Genomic DNA, 9,213 nt, shown 5'->3' with positions numbered 1-9,213 from the left:
TCAAACCACTCACTCTTTTTTGATGAAACTTTTTTTCCATGAAATATAACACTTAAATTAAGGTGTTGAAATAAAAATTAGGCTAAGGATAGTTTTCTGCATTTTTCTAGAATTTTCACAAGTTGTCTGAAAAACTAGTCCTTTGAGCACCAAGCTTGAAATAGGAGAATAAGTAAGCAACAAGGGGAACCATGGATAATTTCACTTTTATTATGATGAAAACATGCTAATTAATATATATTAAACTCAAAAATTGGAATTGAAGATGTGCCTTTGGAAATTATGAGAAATCCTTGTAGAAAAAAATTAGTTTTGTACTGATTATGAAAAAACACAAGGATGGAACAAGGCTCAACTCTTTTTATTTTTAACACAAGAATACCATTAAAACACATCTAAAATTAATGTTTAGAACTTGTAAGAACATGTATTTGAAAGAGGAAAATAAAAGAGAGGGTTGTGTTGTGACTTACTTGGTGTCTAGATGAGACGATTGTACATTTTCTTCATTTTCTTTCCTCTCCTCCACCACCAAGCTCTCTCTTTCTATTTTTTTTTTCTTTTTCTCAGCCGTGGCGTAGTGTGTGTCAGTGTGTATGTATTCAACAAATGAGGATAAGTGGTATATTTATAGCGAATTTGGTGCGAAAAGTCCAAAATGCCCATTGGTTCCAATTTAATTGAATAGTACCTTGATTTAGTTTGAATGTAATGAAATGAAAGATGATTAGAACCTTAATTTTTTTTTTAATCATAATGTAGTTAAGTTTAGGATTAATTAAGTGCCTTCAAGTTACAAGTACATCTATACATACATATATATATCAAAATCAAGTTTATACCATGTTCATCATGGCTTCCAAGATTTAAGGGATTTTTTTGTCCTAAGTATATCCTAGAAGATCCTAGTGTGTCCTAGCAAGAGAAAAGTGGCTGGCCATGATTTCAAGATTTTTATGTGTACAACTGGATGAAATATTTGTAGACAAAGATTGAATTAAGGTACAAACATATATATATATATATATATATATGATTTGATTCTCATAATTTTAGAGAATATTTAATTTTATTCGCATTATAACCTAGGAGATGGTATGATGGTTGGCCATGATAAAGATTTGAAGAGATTTTCACTACAACAAAATTGAATTTTTACGGTTTGCAATGCATGCCGTAAAAACTCTTTCATGGCATGCACACAAATGTCATTATATGACATGCCATGGAAAGTTGAGCGTTATTTACGGCATGCAGATAAAATTGTAAAAAGTAATAAATTAAACATTAATGACGTACTTTGTATGTTGTATATAATTTTTTATGCCATAAATCATCATAACTTCCATGGCATAATTTTGCATGTCGTAGACCCCTAGTGGTTACCTTAAACTACCAAATGTGAGTAATCTTTATTCTCTGTCTACAGATGTTATGTGTATGTTTAGAGATGGTGGTTGGAAGGCCCACTAACTAAGTTCCATGGACACCTTAAAATAAATCAAATACTCTTATCGGACACCCGACATTTGGATAAGGGTGTAAGATATGTATAGGATACTTTTCATTGGACATTTATATATTTGTATTTAACACTATCATTATATGTATATATTGTTGTATAATTACTATAAAATGAATAAAATATCTTTTTGACACTGTATGTTACATATAATCATTTTATTTCACATAATAGATTAAAAATATAAAAATATGACCATTTTTTGCCAAGTACATGTTTTCTTAAATATGAGGTTTGATGGGTTCCAACCTCTAGATACATACCCAAGTCCATGTAAGATAGCTTGGTGTAGACACCCCATTTTTTACCGTCCTCAAGACTTGAACGTCACCGCTTAAACACTCGGTAATCATCCATGTTCGTGTTTATTTTGAGTTCCCGGAGGTCTTAGCTACGCGCCTTGCCTCAGGATCTCTCGACTTGCTTGTTCTGTGCTTGGTTTTACCCCAAGGACTTGTTTGTTTTTGCACCTGAGGGTAGAGAGTAGCTTGCTAGCTACCCCTGATACCCACCGGCCATGGCTTGAGGCCACTGGCCGTGTTTTGAGGCTACCGGCCATTGGTGAAATAGTCCATTGGCCGGTCGACATTTTGTGTGGCCGACCGGCCACCTGTTTGGCCGATGGCCTCCTTTTCTGGCCGGTACCACCTTTTTGCCTTTTACAGGCATAATGCATGCCAACTGTGCCAGCTGGAATGCACGGACCCTCCTCCCCATGCACGAGTGTGGCTGTTTTACCCCTTTTGTACCTTTTTGGTCTAGCTTCTTGAGGAAGTTTGGACCTTTGTCTTGGCTTCCTCAAGAAGCTTGGACACCTGTCCCAGCTTCCTAAGGAAGCCTTGGCCTCTTTGTCTTGGCTTCTTTAGGAAGACTTGACCCTTTTTGAATAGCTTCCCTTGGAAGCTTAGTCTTTGCATTGTCTATATAAGAGCCCCAACCCTCTCCTTTGTGAGGTTCAGCAAAAACCAGAGAAAAATACATATATATATCTAATATACACTTTCTCTCTCTATATCTCCCTCTCTCGCCTCATTTGTGTGGGTTTGAGAGCCTAAAGGTGTGTTTTCTTCTTAGTTTTGCACTAAGACACACACCATTACACCATACTTCGACTTGGGAGGTCTTGAGGGTTTATTCTTGAGGTTTTGAGCTAGTTTTGATCAGAAGAAGGTGGCTGGACTTGGTGTTCTTGAGGTGTTCTTCAAGGGTAACACTTTTGCTTTAGATTCTCCAATCTTGCATTAGCTTTTGACCTATCTTGCTTACTGATTTAGACTTTGTGTATAACTAAAAAAAGTCTTGTATTTTCATGCTTAAGATACTTCATTAAGGTTGTTTTGTTGTTTGGGGTCGACCTCCCCCTCTTAGGGCTTGTTTGGTTCTTTTTGTGCTCTCTTTGTTAAGCTTTGAATACTATTGTGCTTTGGCCTTCTCACCACTGAAATCCAGTGGATTTTTAGTGGTGATGAAGAGAGTTTGAGGTATTGCATAGGGGAGGGACACCCCTCTCCCTTTGTCTCTCTTTTGTTTGCATCTTTGGCTCATAAGGGTAGCATGTATGCCTAACTTTGTTTGGCATCATTTCAGAGGTTATTTGGTGTTTATTTAGCATGTTTTACCTCTATCCCATGTCGGTCTGTTGACCTCTTGCATGCATAATACACTTGCCTTGTATTCCTCCATTTTGCCTAGAAATACATCTTGACTTTGGACCATCATGTTTGCATGCTTTGGCTTAGTTTTGTGAAGTTTTTGGTCATGTTCTAACATGCTTAAGGTCTATCTTGAGTCTTTAGAGCCATGCTTTCCATGCTTTATATAGCCTCTTTGTATTCTAACTTGTTAGCTTCGGGTGTGTGAGTTGCTAGCATGCCTCATTTGGTCTATTTCAGTGATTTGGAATCATTTGCCATGCCATTTCAGTTCATGTTTTATGCCTACATGCTTGCATTTGTTACCCTTTTAATGCCTTGAAGAGTTGTGGTCTTATGCTCCATGTTTGGGCTTGTGCGCATGTCTCTTTGTTTAAGTCATTTGGGCTGCCATATCAGTGGGTTTTGGGGCATACTTTGATGCATAAAAACTCTGTTTTGGGTTGCTTAGCTCATACCATGTTTGCTTGGGGTAGGTGTTGAGCAATGCTCTCTTTCGTGGCCTTGAATACCTTCTATTTTGCATCCATTCCCTAACATATCTTGGTGTCATCTTTTGCATACTTCTCAGAGTTTAACATGAGTGTTTAATGCCCAAACATATTGCCCTTAAGTATGCTTAGAATTATCCCCTTTCATGCTTAGGTGATAGGCCTTGGTGTGTGTATGCTTGCATGCATAAGTTGTGCCTTTTTTTTTTTTTGACTCTTTTGGCCACTGTTTTAGGGTGGGCTGAGGCCTTCTCATTTCAGTATGAGCCCATCCTTGCACACTTTGCATGTTTGACATGTTGCATTGCATTGGTTGTGTACTTACATTGCATCATGTTCGCATGTTTGCATGTTACTTAGCTGAATTGCATTATATAGTCTTGTTGTATGCTTGACATGTTCATATTGCATTAGTGTAGCCTTGCATGAGTTGCATCAATTCGCATTGTATATGGCATACATGCATTGCATCGCTTAGTTTGGGGTGTCAAACCAAGCATGAGGGGAGAGGTGTGTTCGTACCCAAAGTGACGAAACACGTCTCAACCCTCGGTCGCCAATACCCTTGATCTCAACATGATAGGGTGTTAGCACTCATTTGTTTGTTGCGTGCATCTACATTAAGTTGCTAACTTGGCTTCTTAGGCCATCATGCCTCGAATTGCGTAGTTGATGGCTCGAGGGTCGAGGGTCATGCTCCCTTGAGTCCATTGCATGATAGGGAGTGTAGCCATGCTCACATTTGCTTAAAAATTCTATACCATACACTGCTTGCCCTCTGCTGCTGTCAACTGCAGGATTCTGCAGGAAGCAATGGCCGGCCGGCCACCTACAGTGCCAACCGACCATCAGTGGCTAGCCGGTGGTACAAAAGTTGGCCGATAATCCCATTACCATGGCCGGTGAACTTTAATTCTGGCCAGTGACATCCCAGAGCACTCAAAGGATGATCCAAAAAGGGTCTAGAGATTTTCAGAATTTTCAGAGGAGCAAGGCAGTGAAAACAGAGGCAGCAGTGCTATGGCAACGAGTTTTCGGGCGAGACGAGTCAAGCATGCATCATTCACACATTCCGAGGCAGGGCTGCAGCCCCCTTTCTTCTGCATTTAATTTGTTAATTAGTTAGGTATTCTGTAATAATTAATTTGGTTGTGTAATATTTATTCAGACCCTCCGGGTGAGGGCAATTGTGTAATAAGTGTGCGTGAGTGTGTGTATGTCTCCCAACCCCACGTGTTTCTTCCCTTTTACTTACCTGCTTTTGATGGTTAGTATTAGGGCACGTCTAATTTAACATACCTTATGCTATGCATGCGTGCATCATTCATCAGCCTTGCATGCACCGGGCTCGGCGTATCATGCTAACCGCATAGTATTTCAATTCCAAACTTGAATACGTATATCGATTCCTCATATTTCACATGTCATCCTTAGATTAGCCGAGCCCATTCTAATGACATTTTTGTATGTAATGCATTAGCCACTTTAACATGAACTAGGATCATGCATGATTACTAACTAGTTCATTTTTTGGCAAGGAGTACGATGTAAGTATTTATGCTTTAGCATCTCGCATAAGTGTGAATGTTAACATGACAGCATGCTTACCATGTGGCTATGTGCTTAGGTGATATTACTGAATGAGTGCCTATGGGTGAAGGTTGGATTGTTTTAATTGGGATAATTCATCGAAATCTGTATTTTAGCCTACTCGCGAGTAGCAAAATTCAAACCATTTTCCAAACAAACGGAAATGCGATACTTTGTTCTGACTTAGGCAATTTAGTCTATACTTGTTTTGTTGTGCGCATCACATAGTAATTCTAGGTTAATAACCGGAATAGGAACACATAATGCTTTCAAAACAAGATATCACGGTTAGTAGAGGCCGATCTTTGATCGGGCGAGAAAGGGTGCTCATAGCTGACCTTCCCCAATCGTACCTAAGTTCTCGAGCCGAGGCAACTTTGGTGATGACGGACACGTGGCCTTTGGCACCGAGTTAGGGTTTCCTAAATTTTCCAAAATAAAATATTTAGGTGGCGACTCTATATCTGGCAAAGCAGTCCATGTTTGGCACTTCTTTTCTAAAAATCTATTTTCCAAAACGATTTGCCGGATTTGGACTCTTTGGTTCAGATTAAGAACCGTGACAATTTGAGAGTCCTGAACTGTAGTGAACCCAATATGAACAGAACGGGACTCATCCTCCCGGGGCGTTCGGGGACGTCTACACTTGGTAGGTTTGCTTTCAATAAAATATCTATGCATATTCTAGATTCTCATTGCTTGATTTTTTATGTTTTTGAAATGATCGTTTCCATCTTTTATAAATCAATTTCTGTCTATAATATTATAATAACCCCATTGTCTATTGTTCAATCCCACATGCTTGGTATTCTATTATTATAATGACCCCACTTCACTCTTTGACTTCTGAAACTATTAATAATTTCGCAATCATCCACCTGGTCCTTTAGTTCATATACCAGTCGTTATTCCTTATTTTCATTTTGGACACTTTCATAAAGTTATACATTATCAATCTAGACCATTCCGGACGGTACTTGTAGTTTGTTCATTGCAAGACTAAACATAAAACCAAGTTTTTAACAAATTTTGTTATAGAACAAGATCACCGTTCAAGAACTTATATCACGTTGTTTGTTATTCTGATGTTTGAAGTATTGATTTGATTATTTTGTTGTTGAATGGTTAGGTTGTCTGGATCACTGGGCAAGCCGTGGCATTGGTATGCGATTAATTACTGTTTTAGTAAACAAATTTATGTGTTTAACGTTTGATTTAGTAATGTTAAGTATTGACTTCATGGTTTAAGTGCTGATAATTAGCTGTTTGAGGTATGCCTTAGAGCTCCTTTGATGAATTTAGGAGAATACTTGTTTTGTTTGTTAGAAAAATAGCATATGCCTATGTGAAATTATAGCTTTAAATTAAATTCATTTATGTGTATGTTGTGTGTATATATTCTTTTATTTTTCACTTAGCAGTTTTCATCTTCTTGAAATAGGTTTTATGTGCATAAACGACCAGGCCAAGTTCATTATTCCAATATTGTTCATGTTTTAGGAATAGAAATTGTCAAACTGGGATGAATTTGGATGGGAGTGGGATCCTGTTCTGCATCGTGGTGTCTTTTTCCGAGGCAAACACCATAAATTTGTGGAATCTCATTGTTTTTTCTAGATGGTTGTTTCATTTGCTAGAAGGTTCTCTATTTAATATAAATATTCGAGTTTTGAGCTTATTATGTAATTTTGGAATGACCACCTTTCAATTGCAACCAAGAAAAGGACTGATGACTTCTGGTGGAAAATTTTGAAATGCTTTGGGTTCTTATTGTTAACTTTGAATGCCTTGGTAACTTTTGTGCTTTACTGATTTTAAGATGATGCTTAATGTTTTGCAGGTGTGTACATTATCTCTTGATGAAACCTGGCCTTAATGTTGAATCAAGTCTTTAAACTTGTTTAAATGGGTTAGGTGTTCAAGATTTTGGCCTTTTCCATATATTTTTTTAATCATAAAGAAAATAATTTGGAATCATGAGATTTTATTTTTAGTTCCTTTATCTTTTTCCAATAACTAATGCTTTGAGCTCTAGTTTTGGTTCTTTTGCTCTAGGCATCTTTCTTCTTATTTGCTAAAATGTTGTGTGAGTTTTTCCTACTTTGGAGCTTCATTTGTTCCATGTTTTATAGAAAGTCTTATTTTTCTCTTTACTATTGGATGGAATGTGAGGTTCTTGCCAAACAACTTGCAAGTTTAGGTGCTAAGCTTATCATTTCTGCTTGAAATGAAGCTGAATTAGAGAGAGTCAAGAAACAGCTTTCTGGTATGTCCTTCCACTACGAACTCTAATCCCTTTTGCTCTTATTTTTCTCTTTAATCCATTTTCTTGATATTTGCCTGGCATCTGTGCAGAAAATTCAAGTGGTATAATTATATCATCACAAATTTTATATTATGAGATGGCTACAATGACTCATTTTGAAATATAAGGTTCATGCATAACATGGGTTACTGCTAGTATATACATATTGATAAGTTTTAGTTTATGTTTCTAATGATTCCTTGCATTTCCATTGTTTTTTTGCACCATATCCCTTTTGTTTTCGAAATGCTTTTAAATCGATTCAATTTTTTAATGATAAAAGCAAAAGTCTTGCTATCTAGATGAAGATGCATTTTTAGCTGATGATGAGTAGTGCTGCAGGGAAGACACCTGCACCAGGTCAGGCCGTATACTCTGCTTCTAAATTTGCTCTAATTGGGTACTTTCACACTCTGCGTTCTGAGGTATGATTACAATTTCCGTCGTAATTACTGTGGTGCAAAATGCAAATTGCACATTGTACATTCTGCAAGTTTTTACCGACTGCTTGCATACATTATAATATTACAAAAAAATTTAGAAGAAAAGACAGCCAATGCTGTGAGTTCCCTAGACTGATGAGATCTGTTGTAGCCATGTACTTAATTTGATGCATTTCATAGTCACTAAGTTATCATTCTTGAGAGTTTTGAACTGATTTAGAATTCAATGTGGTTGGTTTATTGGCCTAGTGTAAAGGTATCAGGTGGCATTTACTAATATTATTTGTCAAGAGAGTTCAAAAGCATGGACTAGAAGGTTTACTAAAAATTGTTCATTTGTGGCAGTTGGAACGTTTAAAAGTTTGATTAATGAATTGTTCTTTAGATTATTGGTATAATCTTACTTAAACAGGGCAGAAAGGATCAAATCTTTCTTGTTTGTCTTTCAGGATGGAGTACATTTATTGTCTACTGTTTATCTGTCTTATACTTAGGGATAAAATATTAAATTAGGGAGGCTTCTCCTGCTGGATGACCAGGAAACAAAATGGACAATAATTTTTTATATGCACTCATCATAGATGTTTCTATATGGAACCACTCTTGTTCTGTTTTGTAAATGGCATGTTGGTTGTTTTCTGGCTGTCTGTTTTGATTTTCATAATTTCTTTGCAATGTTTGCTCTGCTTGAGGCTTTATATCTAAAGAAAGATCTAGAAATTGGGTAGTCTGTGTTCTAATCTATTCCCCTTTATAATGTGTATTGATCAGGTGCAAGCTTGGATTTGAGGAACATATATGTCCATGGTAACAAATTGAAACTCAATCGGTACCTTGTACAATGGTGAACACCAACATTGTAGATTTTGACTTTACTAGCATTCTATTTGGATTGTAATTTTTTCATAACAGAATTTTTTCCAAGTTTTTAGTTGTAATAACTTTCACATATCGGTCAAATTTTGAGACTTAAATGGAATGCTTGATTAAATTACAATGTTATACAGTATGAATTCTTGTCATTGCTATTCCTAGAATGCTTAACGTTACAAATTATTTATTTATTTTATTATTTTTATTTTATTTTTATTTTTTTGCGACGGTAACAAGATGATCGCCAAAAATCATGTTAGTATTTTTCTTTGTTTTTTGCGACGGCAAAATAGAGGTCGCTATAAGTAATTTAGGCAATCGTGAATAATTTGCGACT

General features: G+C 36.6%; 1 long non-coding RNA gene across 2 annotated transcripts; it reads left to right on the top strand.

Annotated features, from left to right (window-relative positions):
* Nucleotides 1-1,372: 1,372 nt before the first annotated feature.
* Nucleotides 1,373-8,895, top strand: LOC114277523 (uncharacterized). 2 transcript variants are annotated; one of them, XR_014341179.1, is made up of 4 exons: nt 1,373-1,401; nt 7,096-7,521; nt 7,611-7,985; nt 8,775-8,895. It is a non-coding gene; the product is annotated as an uncharacterized LOC114277523 (long non-coding RNA). The 2 variants fall into 2 exon arrangements; XR_014341178.1 differs by lacking the exon at nt 1,373-1,401 and having other exon boundaries at nt 6,905-7,521.
* The last annotated feature ends 318 nt before the right edge of the window (nt 8,896-9,213 follow it).

The sequence above is a fragment of the Camellia sinensis genome, chromosome 9 (assembly GCF_055761805.1).
Source record: "Camellia sinensis isolate YWXY chromosome 9, ASM5576180v1, whole genome shotgun sequence".
NCBI lineage: Eukaryota > Viridiplantae > Streptophyta > Magnoliopsida > Ericales > Theaceae > Camellia > Camellia sinensis.
This window is presented reverse-complemented; position numbering and strand designations above follow the sequence as displayed.